Source organism: Helianthus annuus, chromosome 6 (assembly GCF_002127325.2).
Source record: "Helianthus annuus cultivar XRQ/B chromosome 6, HanXRQr2.0-SUNRISE, whole genome shotgun sequence".
Lineage (NCBI taxonomy): Eukaryota > Viridiplantae > Streptophyta > Magnoliopsida > Asterales > Asteraceae > Helianthus > Helianthus annuus.
The window spans coordinates 42,368,094-42,382,310 of NC_035438.2; the positions used below are offsets into that span (position 1 = coordinate 42,368,094).

At 35.1% G+C, this 14,217-nt stretch overlaps 2 long non-coding RNA genes across 10 annotated transcripts; one reads left to right on the plus strand and one right to left on the minus strand.

Moving 5' to 3' along the window:
- The first annotated feature begins 497 nt into the window (after nucleotides 1-497).
- On the plus strand, nucleotides 498-13,969 carry LOC110884186. 8 transcript variants are annotated; one of them, XR_004860668.1, is made up of 7 exons: nucleotides 498-1,217; nucleotides 1,357-1,528; nucleotides 1,665-1,822; nucleotides 3,562-3,650; nucleotides 3,869-3,931; nucleotides 12,969-13,378; nucleotides 13,751-13,969. It is a non-coding gene; the product is annotated as an uncharacterized LOC110884186 (long non-coding RNA). The 8 variants fall into 8 exon arrangements; XR_002560977.2 differs by lacking the exon at nucleotides 13,751-13,969 and having other exon boundaries at nucleotides 503-1,217; nucleotides 12,969-13,153; nucleotides 13,242-13,541; XR_002560976.2 differs by lacking the exon at nucleotides 13,751-13,969 and having other exon boundaries at nucleotides 505-1,217; nucleotides 13,046-13,153; nucleotides 13,242-13,541.
- On the minus strand, nucleotides 4,564-7,496 carry LOC110884187. 2 transcript variants are annotated; one of them, XR_002560982.2, is made up of 5 exons: nucleotides 7,177-7,496; nucleotides 6,206-6,259; nucleotides 5,113-5,470; nucleotides 4,890-4,993; nucleotides 4,564-4,759 (listed from the first exon to the last, which is right to left on the minus strand). It is a non-coding gene; the product is annotated as an uncharacterized LOC110884187 (long non-coding RNA). The 2 variants fall into 2 exon arrangements; XR_002560981.2 differs by having other exon boundaries at nucleotides 4,890-5,470.
- Nucleotides 13,970-14,217: the final 248 nt, after the last annotated feature.

A 14,217-nucleotide genomic window follows, 5' to 3' on the forward strand; every position in this document is an offset into this window, starting at 1 on the left:
TATAGAGCAACCAATATGAAAGTTATAGAGCTTTATATTGGTTCATACTATATTATCATATCCACCTTTAAAATAAATCTTAAATATATTAAAATGGATTTAATTACTTATTAATCTTGCTTGTTGTATGCAATGCAGACTTTGGTATCATTTTTACAGGAGTACTGACGAACAAGCATGGAAGAGCTAAAGTTATACTGGGGAGCTTTTCGACGCTGGTTCGTACTAATCATAGATCAGAAAAGAAAAAGAAGTTTGGTTCTGCTTGGTTCTTTTTGAGTCGCTAGAAGGTTGGCAAAATCTGATGATTAAATCTTGGTTGTAGATCAAATCTAAACATCATAAATTTGTGAGAGGTAATCCTATATATTTGATTAGACAAGTTCCTAATGTAATATGTAGTTAGATTTATATTTTGTTTATTTATATACTTATGGTTTACGTAATTTTATATGAAATATTAAACCCATTAAGTCTAACCAACTCTCAAATCATTCTTAGCCCTTAGATCTTGCTGAGATGAAATCCTATCCGTTTAAACTCCCAAAAATAACCGCTCTAATGGCGGTTCAGGACGGTTATTGAGAGTTTTCCTGCTAGTGGTTTTGCTCCAAACTTTTCTGCCCATTATTTCCATGACTCAACCTTCTCCCAAGGCAGTTCTTTACGGTTTCTCTACCTGGTGGTTAGGTCCCTCATTTCCTGCCCATGATCTTCTCAACTCACTCCTACAATCCTGGTAAACTATCAACCGCCCGCTATATTTTAGGGTTTGAAGAGGTTAAATGTAGATTGACTACTGCGGTTGCGACAAGAAGGAAATACGAAGTAGAGTTCTCCTGGATTCCTTCAATTAATGACAGTTCCCCCATGCTCTCCTAATTGCAGGTCCGTCGATTTGGGCTTTTCACCCACCTATAAATCTATCGTCTCATCTCCAAATAAAAAAGCGAATGAAGAAAGTAGATACGACCTACGATTGATGGAGTGAGCAGGGGTCGATATAATTGATCTAGGGTTCCACCCGCAAGTTAAGGTAATAAGTTCTTAGTCTCAAATCGAATTTTTTATATGATCTAGGGTGTTGTAGTGGCGAAGAGAGGAGGCCTAATGACGTTAAGGAAGCTTTGAAATCGAGAAGATTGGGGAAAACTTTTAGTTTCATCATCAATTGACACCCTGTACGTCCATCATCAATTGGCACACATCTACCAATGGTATGCTTGATATTACATTAACAAGTCGATACGTACATATGAGTTCTTATATTTATATTTAATTTTGTTCATAACAGCTTCATGCGCCATGAAAGAGATGGAGAAAATTAATGTTACATTTTTTTTCATGTTATTGTAGGTAGATGTTGCTATTATTAAGGTCGGATTAAGAGGAAAGAGGGATGGAACTAATGTGGTATCCAAGTTTAATAAAGCAAAATTCATAATTCTACATATAAAGAATGTGTCTAATATGATGCACATTTTTTCCCGGATCACGCTACTAGGGTATGACCACACATAATTCCTTGGTATGGCCATTCATCGCATTATTTTATATTGATTTGTTATTCCTAGGAATCAGTTATATCTATGTAGCATTTACATTGTATAGCAAAGTTTGAATATAATAATATTTATATTTTATAAATAAATATGCATGAGCAGGTAATACTTTGAATAAATTGCGGGACAGAATGCTAAGGTGCCTTTTCAAGTGTCAGTATTGAACTTGCTTTCATATTAAGCTATATGGGGCATCAAAGAACTGGTCACTTTGAAGTCAAATCGTGGATCTGATTATAAGCATCGTGAAAGGGAAACAGGTGGATCAAACATGTACTTCTTTTAGTTTGGGTTCAAAATATGGATGGGTCAGACGGGTAATCTGATAAAACGTTTTTCTGATTTTCCCTTTCCAACCAGTTAATGAAAGTTGTTTTCCAGTGTTTTACAATATCTTTTGGATGAATTTGTAGAGTTAAGTTCCTGTAAAAATAAAGTTATCGTACGAAACGTACGAAGTGAAAGAAAGTCAAAAAAGTGGCGGTGGCATTTTGGTAATTATCAGCAACTTCAAAATTACTCTAGTAGAGTAATTTTGAACTACTGTAGGGTAATTTTGTAAAAGTTCAAGTAGAGTAATTTTGGTCGTGTAGGGTAATTATCAAAATTGTAGGGTAATTATCAAAATTACACTAAACCCCCCCCCCACCCCCCAAAAACCTAAACCCCCCCCCCCACCCCCCAAAAACCTAAAAAAACCTAAACCATTGTAAAAGTTCAAGTAGAGTAATTTTGGTCGTGTAGGGTAATTATCAAAATTGTAGGGTAATTATCAAAATTACACTAACCCCCCCCCCCCCACCCCCCAAAAACCTAAAAAAACCTAACCCCCCCCCCCCACCCCCCAAAAACCTAAACCCCCCCCCCCACCCCCAAAAACCTAAAAAAACCTAACCCCCCCCCCCCCCAACCCAAACTAAAAGCTAAAAACTAAACCATAAAGCTAAACCCCATAACTAAATGCTAACAAAATTACTCTACAAGACATTTCCCAAAATTACCCTACAGAAGTCAAAATTACTCTACTAGAGTAATTTGATAATTACCCTACATTTCCTAAAATTACTCTACAAATGCTCAAAATTACTCTACAGAAGTCAAAATTACTCTACCAGAGTAATTTGATAATTACCCTACATTTCCTAAAATTACTTTACAGATGCTCAAAATTACTCTACAGAAGTCAAAATTACTCTACCAGAGTAATTTGGAAGTTGCTCATAATTACCAAAATGACACCGCCACTTTTTGCTTTTTCCCTCAATGCGTACGTTTCGTACGTTAATTTTGTTTTTATTTGATCCTTTACCTGAATTTGTATCTTATAATTCTGATTCTACTCTTTGTGTTAACTGGTCTGTTGGGTTAATCTTGATGTTACGGTTCGTGTACGGGTCAAGTCGGTTACCAGTTTTGTTTAAATGGGTCACCGAATAGAAAACGGGTCAAGGGTCGACATGTTATCGGTACGGGTGATAGGTACAGTTCATCTATTGATAAAATGACTCGGTCTCGGTTGACCGGGAAAGTAGGAGCTGAACATGGAGTTTGTGAAACACGTTTGAAAGGTGAACGTTGCAAGTTTGTTGCATATTTTAGGAAGATGTGGACTGAATTTTACGCATGTGCTTGTTTCGTTTATTATAAATAGGAGTATTAGTTCTTTTGTTATGTACCCCTTTTTCATATTCGAATACATAAGCTTTCACTTTTGCATTGTATTTCTTCTTCACTTATATTACATACTACATATACGAGAGTTGAGTGTGTATAGAGTGTGAGTGTGGTGCCTGAAACCCACATGGTCACCCCAATTTGCTAACGGTGGTCTCTCTAACACATGAATGACCCTGGGTTGTCAGTTTGTTTTATTGTTTTATGATGAGGTGCAATCTTTACATTTTAAATGGTGGTATGTGATTCAAGTCATACAGTGCCACTATGTAAAAGGGAAGCTTCTCCCTTCTTGATAACTGATTTGGTTCTTAATCAATTGTAGGTACTATTTTTGAATCTCAGCATGGACATATTTTTAAAGATGACAAAATGGATGGGTCAAGTAACGGGTTAACACAGATACATTATTGGGTATGGGTTGGGTTTTCATTTTTCAAAAAATTCAAATTCTGGAGAGTTCGCATGAGTAAATAGAGTTCTATGATAAAATAATAAAATCTTAGTTTGTTCAACTGTTTATTGGTTCATTAGAATAATACTTTAGAGATATTATTATATATTTTTCTTTCACTTTAGTTGATACATGGTTATGATCAAGAGATATAAGCTAATATTGTTGTTGTTTTTAGCCAATTTTCTAGTGGATCAAGTTTAAAGCAGTTCAAAAGGCTTCGGGTTTGTTACCTATGCAGGTATCACATTTCGTTTGTACTTGAGTAATTTTTGTGTTCTTTTTTAGAAGGCAGAATATTTTTGTAATTAGTATCAATGTGGATACGTTTAATACAATCTTAAAATACAATTTGTTAGTTTGTTAATGTATTTTTTTATATACGATCTTCATTTTTTTCTATTCATCTTAGAATTCACTACTAGAAAAAACACCTTTCTTGACATGCATTGCGTGTCATGAAAGGGTCTTTATGACACGCAAATGCGAGTCGTTGATTGAGGAGTCATAAAATTAACATGACATACATTTTTGTGTCATGTTTTTATGACACACATTTAATGACACACATTCAATGACACACATTCATGACACACATTTAATGCCACACATTTAATGACACGCATTCATGATACTCATTTTATGACACCTTTTAGTGACACACATTCATGACACTCATTTTATGACACTTTTTAATGACACACGTTCATGACAAGCATTTATGACACATACATATGACATTCATTTACGCGTGTCATGCTTTTAATTGTATAATTTTTTTTTATAAAATTACTACTTTGCCATGGATACATGTATAATAACAAAAACAATAAATCTTTTTCATAAAACAAATACACATATATATATACAAAAACAATCCATTACATAATCATTTGTCAAGTATACTACAAATATTTTAATGTTAACAAAAAAGAATTGTTTGTCTATACATTATCAACACCTAAAATACGATTTATAACTTAAAAATAGAGTTAACCGCATAAGTCGACCAATCTTCACGAATGCCATCCATATCCGCAGCCGAGTATTCTTCTACTCCTTTCCCAACCTGAGACAACAATTAAATAAAATAAATCTTAAAAATCAGAATTTAATCCTAATATATGAATTTAAGCATTTGTTTGGATATATAAGTACCTATTTCTCTAATATACAGCCTAAAATATGCCTAAACTTACATTATCATTGTCAAGTATTTCAACTCCTTCAATTCGTAAGTTGTCTCCTTCATGAACTTCATCACATAGTAGCCGCATTCAGTACCTCCTGGCTGACGTGGACACTACCACAATTAAAAATATCAAGAAATGTGAAACCATTGCGATTTAAGTTTAAACTAAAGGGTGTCAATATTTACAATATCATTACACCCACAATTTACATAAGGGATTAAGTGCTTACCCTAGCGTTAATCCATACGAAGAAATCAATAAGCTTAACTCGATATCAAAAGCACAAAAAAACTACAAATAAATTAGAGCCTCTAAGATACCTGTCTGGCCATTGAAAAAAGTTGCTTTGGTCCTATAAAATGGTAGAGAAATGATTGGTTGTATATTGAAAAAAAAACTTTAGCACCAGTAATCCTTAAAAATGCTTTATCCAAACTCCAAATTAATAGATAAAAAAGTGTCAATATGAATAGCTCTATATTTTCTCAAGACCTTCCACTTCCCAAGCATTGTTTACTAGTGTAACATATGATAGGGCTTTCAATAGCTTGGCCGCCACTTGAGCAAATTTTCTGTTTCCAAAGCATCTACAACAACAATGACCTAAAAATAAGCCTCCAAGAGCATTGAAAAACCAGGTCGAATTATATAAGCTCAAGTGTTTAACTAAAAAACCATGGTCAAATGGGTTGAACAAATGGGAAGCCATACAAAGAAGCGTACTCAAATTAATATATAAAATCCTCTAAATTACTTTAATTAACTAAAAATTTAGATTATTTGTGTAGCAATAATTTTTGTTAAGCAATATTTTGCAGATACATTAATAATTTTAAAACTCGAAGAATTAAATAAAACGAGTGATTGTTAGCTGGGGCAACCTATTTTGAGACGCTCTTATGATCAGAGATGTATGGATCCTCACCAAGTATGCTACGCCAAAATTGGCATAGCCTATGCCCAGTTCCCATAATTTCATAATTTCAAAGTTATATCCAAATTATCCCCATGCTTCTAGTTCTTTTTAGCTCGCCTTTCTTTCAGGAACTTATTTTAAGAGCTTATGAATTTAAAATCCAATCAAGAACCACAGACTATTCACATAATTACTAATTCTTTCCACATAATAACACACTTTATGAGTTCGTTAGTCTATTACCTCATCTTTAAGGTACACATAATTATTTTACCTAATCGGTTATTTCCACGTAGTACCATTCCATGAACATTACCATCAGAATGTTAATCCATATTCATAAAAATCAATATATTTTTATAATTGTATACTATCTACCACCTATGTTAGGTTGTGAAGTACTCACCTTCGCCCGTAGGATTTGTCGTATATTGAATCCTTCCATCGACGCATTGACTTCCTGAAGTCAAACTCATAAAAAATCCATAATCAAATTTGATAACATTTACACTTACTACACACATGGATCTCTTGAACGTAATTGCAGCTTCATGTTATCTTGATTAGGTACACATCTCATTAAGTCACATATACTAAGAATACATATAAATTTCAAAGATTTAAGCAAAATACCAGCAAGTTCCAAACAAAATTTACAACACTCTTCACTTGGTCATTTCATCAAACACCTGGCGTGTTTCAGAAATAGGTTCATATAAAAATATTTAATTAACACAATTAATCAAAACCAATTTCATACCATTTCCACTCTTTAAGCATAAAGATCATACTCTGCATAGCATATAGATATAACATTATTTTAAGCTCCATCTAGCATTGAGGACAATGAAATATAATCTAGATTGAAATCAGGGTCGGCCCTGAGAATTCATGTACCATGTTCGGGCTTGAAAAAACGTGCCCTTAGGCCTTAACGAAATTGAGTATTGGGCTCACTAAAGATTTAAACCTAATGTCAATGGGCTAATAACTAATATAAACCATAAAAATAGTTTTGTAAGTGGGCCTATGTTGGTGTTTGTATGGGTATACCCTGTTAATTTTTTTTTACATATGCATATTGGATTTTTTAGAATAACGTGCCCTTCGAAATATCGGGCCCTGGCCGGTGGTCCTCCCTGCCCACCCTCAGGGCAGGTCATGATTGAAACCTTTACATATCACAAAGAACCCTAGAAATCCAAACCCACCACCCATAATTTCATATATAATTCTTGTTGTCAACATAAAATCTATAAAAAATACCCATATGTAACTTCATTCAACAATTACTCGCTCAATAGAACATGCAACCGTTGGACCCTCATCACACATACATAAACACCATGAGAAAAAGTTAGACATAAAATTGCATACCATGGGTTAAGTACTGATTTAAAATCACTTAGAGATACACGATTTTAATCAAGGCATGGATAACTTTGAACAATTTCTTGAAAAATCCGATTTCTTCCTCCTTCCTTGCTCTAGTTATCGCCCACAAAAAACAAACAGAGCATGTGGAATTTTCATTTGAGATCCTTCTTATTTATCCCCTCATATGTTGATTAGGGTTTGTGATTGTCGGATGGTCACAACTCAGAAGATCTATGAAATATGAAAGAGGGAACCGATTTAGGTTAAAGAGGGAGGAGGGATATTAAAACTTTTTGGGAGGGTGAGGGGAGGGAAACTGTTTTTTTTTAAGGGGAAAATCACAGCTGAGCGGGAAATTGTTTTTTTTTTAAGAAGAATGGAAAACATGAAGGGTAATTGATGTTTTTATGTATTTTAATTATATAGATATAGATTATTATCAAGTTTTTACTAGGGGTGTTCAAAACCGGATATCCGGAATTTCGGATATCCGAAATTCGGATATCCGAACATTTCAGATAGTAGATTTCACTATCCGAATCCGTATCCGAAATTTCGGATATCCGAAGTTCGGATATCCGAAATTTCGGATACGGATTCGGATAATAAAACGGATATCCAGAATCTAAAAAACAAATTTCAAAATGAAAGTTTCAATTTTATACGAAAAAGCAACAAACCATTTCCAACATCAGAATATCAAAATATGTACATAAACTCTATGGTTCAAAGCCAACCATTTTCAACATCATAAAGTCAAAATATGAAACATAAAACCGATTCATGGAACATAGCTAATATAAACTATATGGTTTACATAAAAAGGGAAAAACCCTTTATGGTTTATATAAGAAAACTCATTGGAAATTTAAACTAAAACAGTGAACATATCACATACAAACTGAAACATCGAAACAAATTTATGAAACAAATCAGAATAGTACTAGATTTGATTTGAATGAATCGATGTTGAGGTTGCGGGTTTACAAATCTTTACAAATCTTCTATTAACTCAACTGAAACAAAGCTTCCATGTTCAGATCTTGAGATCTTCTATATTCATACAGAAGTTTGATTCTTCGATGCTCAGATCTTCAATCTTGATTGTTGAATTCTTGAGGCGATTTTGAGATGTAAGAGAGAGGAATCAACTGAAACAAAGCTTCTATGTTCAGATCTTAAGATCTTCGATATTCATATAGAAGTTTGATTCTTTGATGCTCAGATCTTCAATCTTGATTGTTGAATTCTTGAGGCGATTTTGAGATGTAAGAGAGAGGTGGGTCGTGAGGGGTCTAGGGGAGCGGCTGTGTGTAAAGATTAGGGTTTTATTAGATATAAATTGCTATATATATAGACCTATATTAAAAAATAAATAAATAAAAATAAAATGTTTCGGATATCGGATATCCGAAATATCCGAAAATTTCCGTAATCACTATCCGAATCCGAATCCGAAAATTCGGATTATCCGAATTTCGGATATCCGAAAATTCGGATATCCGAATTTTCGGATAATTCGGATTCGGATAATCGGATATTTCGGATTCGGTTTCGGATTCGGATGATTTTGAACACCCCTAGTTTTTACAATGATAAATAATTATTAAAAAATAGAAACTAGTTACCCAAAAATTAACACATACGAGCTTTAGTGCTTACTATATAATAATAATAATAATAATAATAATAATAATAATAATAATAATAATAATAATAATAGTAATAATAATAATAATAATAATAATAATAAGATTCGCTTGAAATTTTTAGTGGTAAGTGTTATTAAAATTATGAAGAAAACTTGATCTTGAAACGAAACTATGGCGACCATTGAATAGTTACACGGTATTCATGAACCATAAATATGGTTTGAATAATTACAATTTTTTGAGTTTTGATTACTTCTTAGGATTAGTGGCATAAGGATGTAAAGTTTAAGGTGAGAGTGAAAGTGTGAATTAGTGGCATATATAACCTATATAACATTAAAAGTGTGTGCCAAACAAAGATGTCACACAAAAAGTGCCACTAAAAACATAAATTAGTGGCTTAAAAATTAAATGCCACTAAAACGTGTGTCAAGCAAATATGGCATACATAAAGTGCCATGAAAAACCAAAATTAGTGGCATAAAAGCTAAATGCCACTAAAAGTGTGTGCCACTAAATGGACTTTTTTTTGTTGTGTTTGTTCTCATCTTCATCACGATCCAAACCAGAATTCGCTTCCATGTCACAACAACAACCTGTTTCTACATGATCCAAAGACAAATTAAGTAATAAAAGACAAATTCCATGTAATTTATTCTCTTCATCATGATCTGAAACAAAATGAAGTATTAGAAACACCATTGTACTCACAAGATCTCAAATTCAAACAGTTGAGACAGAATTAAAAACATCCAATAATTGAAATTAAAAAAAAAACATAAACTAAAGTTTATATCATCCACAAAATAGCTTAAACTAATATGCCATCGCCATCCAAGCGCCTACATGAAAAATCATCATCAAGGTCCACTAAACCTCAGATGAATGGTTTCCCGAGCCAGAATCACGCCATCCCTTCTTGAATTTCCTTCCGCTATTTGAACCTAAGTCGGATGGTCGGTTATGTGGTGGCGGCGGCCTATTGGTGGTAAGATTCTTTTCTGTTTGTGCGTAAACTTTAGCTGCTGCCATCACTTTCTCCCAGCTCTTCGGGAGGCCTTCTGTCCCAGAGAGGACTTTGATCATATTATCACATCTGACCGCATATTTGAACTGCGCGCGAATCAGTTGCTCGTGGACTCCCCCGATCTCCAGTACTTCTTTGTTATATCGGGTGATAAAGTCCTCCAGGCTTTCGTCGTCATGGCGCCAGATGTTCATCACATCTGACGTGTCTCGGATAGATCGTCGTTGCTGACTGAAATGAGTTAAAAATTTGTTGCACAGATTTTTCCATGATGTGATGTTCCCGATGGGTAAATTATCGAACCAGATTCTTGCAGCGCTAGTAAGGCTCTGTACGAAAAGATGGCACCATAATGGTAGAGTCCAGCCACCTACTAGCCCTGAGCTTGTAAAAACCCTCAAGTGGTCATCAGGGTCTGTCAGCCCATTAAATTTACACACGTTGGATGGTAGTTTAGCTTTCTTAAGTGGAGCCAAAGCTATTTCCATAATGAACTTTGAATTTTCTGCTGCTTCCGCAGGGCGGTAAATCAAATCATAGTTGTGTTCAGCTTCGGGGTTGTAAACCGCACGGGGTTTACACTTGTTGTAGTTCAACCGACTAAACACACTGACGTTGTCACCTATGCGATAGGCTGGGTCATCCTCACTGATGTAGGTATTTCGTTGAGAACCCAACCTAGCGTGAACTGATGCTCTCTGGTGGGAATGTGACTCATCTCGATGCTCCCATCGACGATTCCCAGATTGGGTATACTCATATCTCGACGGAGATCTGGAGTATTCCTCTGTGTCTTCAATGCGAGATGGGCCCTCACGTTGAGAAGCATGAGCACGAGATCCTGGTCTTCGCAACTGAGTTTGAGGAGCAGTCTGTGCACACAGCTATGTGTATACTGCGTTTAGTGCCCCTTGAGACCTGACGTACCAGGAGATTGGAGTTTCTCCTGGAGGCAGAATTGAGTGAACAGGGATTTCTGGTTGTATCCCCAGAGTGATAGGTTCGTTCACACGATTGGATTGCACCTCGTTGTCGTCTGAGGCATCCTCTGGGATTCCTTCGACCTGAAAGTTGTTTCCGACATTTGGCCGAGGGCCGGTTTGCCGATGAGACGATGTTTCTTCCATATGCAAATGGAATCAACAGGGTAGACCAAAAAACGAGAGAAAATTGGATGAGACAGAGAAAATGGTGGGCGCCAATGAAGAAACACTAGATAATTGACCTGAATCAAATTATCTAGGGGGTTTGAATCTGCATAAATGGGTTTGTTCTCTCTCGTTTGATCCGGTCGTGACTAGTCTTCTTTTTCGGTAAACTTCTGCAAAACAAAGCACCGTTAGTCTCGTCAAGGGGAGAAGGGGGGTTCTCTCCTTGACCCGACTCCGGCGTGAGAATAAGTATGTGCTTATGAAGAAGAAGAAGTTTGGATAAAGTGTGTGTAACTTGAATTTCATACCTGAATTGTTCTCATATTTATAGCCGGGAGTTTTTAGGCGGGAAAATTTGTTAGTGAAATGTTAACGGAAGATGCTAACCCCGTAAGCGGTTACATTTCCTTCCGCTAATCTTCTTGATCCGACGTGAGTGCACCCGGATCGCTGTTCAGATCTATGGCTGGGGATTTGCCACGTGGAAAGTGATTAAGTGGAGGTTTCTCTCCAATTACATGCTATCGTTGTGATTTCAGGAGTGTCTAATGTGATGACACGTGTCCAGACGGTTATAACCGACTTAGTGGTGTACGATTGATTCTTTCTAGAAGATTACTGCTGTAATCTGGTGTGACTCTTTATTGTGTGGTATCAGTAAATAATATCCAAGTCTGGGTATTATTTAAGCGGGAGTGCTCGCTGGGATTTTCATCCTTGTTTGTTATGGAGAAAGGCGCAAGGATTCATTTCCTTTTGGCGCGCAGGTGTTGTTTGCTATCCGTTTCTTAAGCCTTCTTTGTAGGACCAGTGCGCGGCCGCGCAAGGTCAAAGAAGGGATTGCAAGACAGGGTTGTGGTATGGTCCCAAGTGCTTATTATGAGATTTTTGGGACTTTACCCCTTCACCCGTTAAGTAAACTAGTTCGAGCTCAACCCAGCGCATGAGCCTAAACGAGACATTGTTAATATAATTTTTAATTAATATATTAGATATATATCACTTTTCATAAGTCCGTACAATTTTTTCTTTTTAACAATTTTCAAGTTTTTCCCATGATTTGCTATTGGAAATTAACCATGATGTCCATATTACATAAACAATAACTTCTATAGGAAATTAACCCTTGAGTTTATATAATATTTTTTTATTACGCTAAAAAGACGACACACAAAAAAATTTTCATAAATTTATTAAATTTTGTACAACCATGACATTTTTTTTCTTGACACGCATTTAAATGTCATAAAATAAGCGTGTGTCATTAATCGCGTGTCAAGATATATCTTGTTATTTTATGACGCTAAAAGCATGACACACAAAAAAGTGTGTCATAAATATATTGAATTTTGTAAAACCATGACATTTTTTTTTTCTTGACAAACACTTTCGAATGTCATAAAATAAGCGTGCGTCATTGTTTGCATGTCAAGATGAATTTTGTTTTTTTTTTATGACGCTAAAAACACGACACACAAAAAAGAATGTGATAGATTTATTAAATTTTGTAAACCATGACATTTTTTTCTTGACATACGCTTTGGAATGTCATAAAATATGCGCGTGTCATTGTTCGCGTGTCAAGAGAAGTGTATTTTCTAGTAGTGATTTGTCGGTCTCTTAATGTATCTTTTATTATTAATTCAAAATTCGGTTTCATTTTGAAACTGTTCTGTACAATTTCTAACAATTTTGGTTCGAATCATTTTGGGGTGTTAGGTTCAAAAGTATATTAAATTTGAGTTCCCAGTTTTAAATTTTATTTTGTCGATTTATTTTATTTTATGTAAACAGAAATGAATAATACGAATTAATACAAATTCACTGAGTTTCGAGGGGTGTTACCTTATAGACCAACTTAAGACTTGGCGTATTTAGTCCCTAAATTATAAGAGTAATGGATCCTTTGTCAATATTATATGGTAAGTTAAATTTTTTGTTGTATTTTATTTTCTTACTTAGCCGTTACTGGATAAAGTTGCATTAAGGTTTAATGGAATGTTGTGTATATGGGACTAAACAAGAAGCTAAATGGGTAGGGCTAAAGCATTGAATGGCCAAGACGGGTGGAAATAAAGGATTGAACGATTACATTGGGTGGCTAAAAACGTTACTCCGCTTCTTTTATTGGACTCCACTTTACTAGAGTAAATCTCAAAGCTTCTTCATCTAGATTACCATTGCAGTTTGAAACTTTGCTATCGTTTGATCGTTGTTGTATAATCGGTTATAAAGATTGCAGTGTATAACCAAATACCGAGAGGGAGACGATTCAGAGGCATCCTGATTCAGTGTGTTCATGAGTTGGTTACGGCATCAATGAGGTCAAAAGAAACCCACACGCAATTACACGTTTTTGGAGCTTGCAATAGGTTGTGCTTCTTTTATATACTTACGTCCTTCTGTTCGTATATGTTTCTTCTTTTTTTGTGTACTTGCTTAAGTACTAATCATGTATATTCGCCATGAATTATGTTTAGATGTTGAACTCTCTGCTGGTTGTGGTGATCAATCCATCCATAGAGTTTTTGTTTATTCTAGTATGAGTCATTATATAGCCAATGTGGTTGGCAATGGCGCTTCCGAAACATATAACATGCATGCGAAGTGCTCAAAACTCATGGTGTTGACCAAACTAAAAGGCATTGTGGTCAATACCTTTGTCTAGAATAGACAAGAAATAACAAAAAGGTTACTTGGTTTTTGGTCTTTTGCTATTACGCTAACTTTTTACTTTGATGTAGGTGGTCTTATAAATTTTGTATAATAGCTTCAACACGAGGGGTAATTCTTGGTACGTATAGTGGCCAACTGCATGAAATTGTTTTTGATGAGGAATATAAGATGGAGAAATACATTGATTCTTTGTAATAGGTTAGAAACAGTAGTATACCAATTGTCGTCCAAAGAAAGGATATTGTTTTATTTATTTATTTTTTAAATCAAATGGGTATTTGGCTAAATCTAATGGGCTAAGTTATAAAGTTTAAGATTGATTTGAAAATGAGTCTATCAATAACTTGGTGTTTTAAGAAGAATGTGCCTCTCGGAAAACAAATGCCCTGGACGATGGTCCTCTCCGCCCACCCAGGGCCGCCCCTGAGTATGGCTTTGTATATGCTATTACCAAGTTGAGCCTTCTTTTTATTTATGATCTTTACGTAATATAATTTGTTAAATGATGACACTAAATTGTACAACCTTTCTTAGT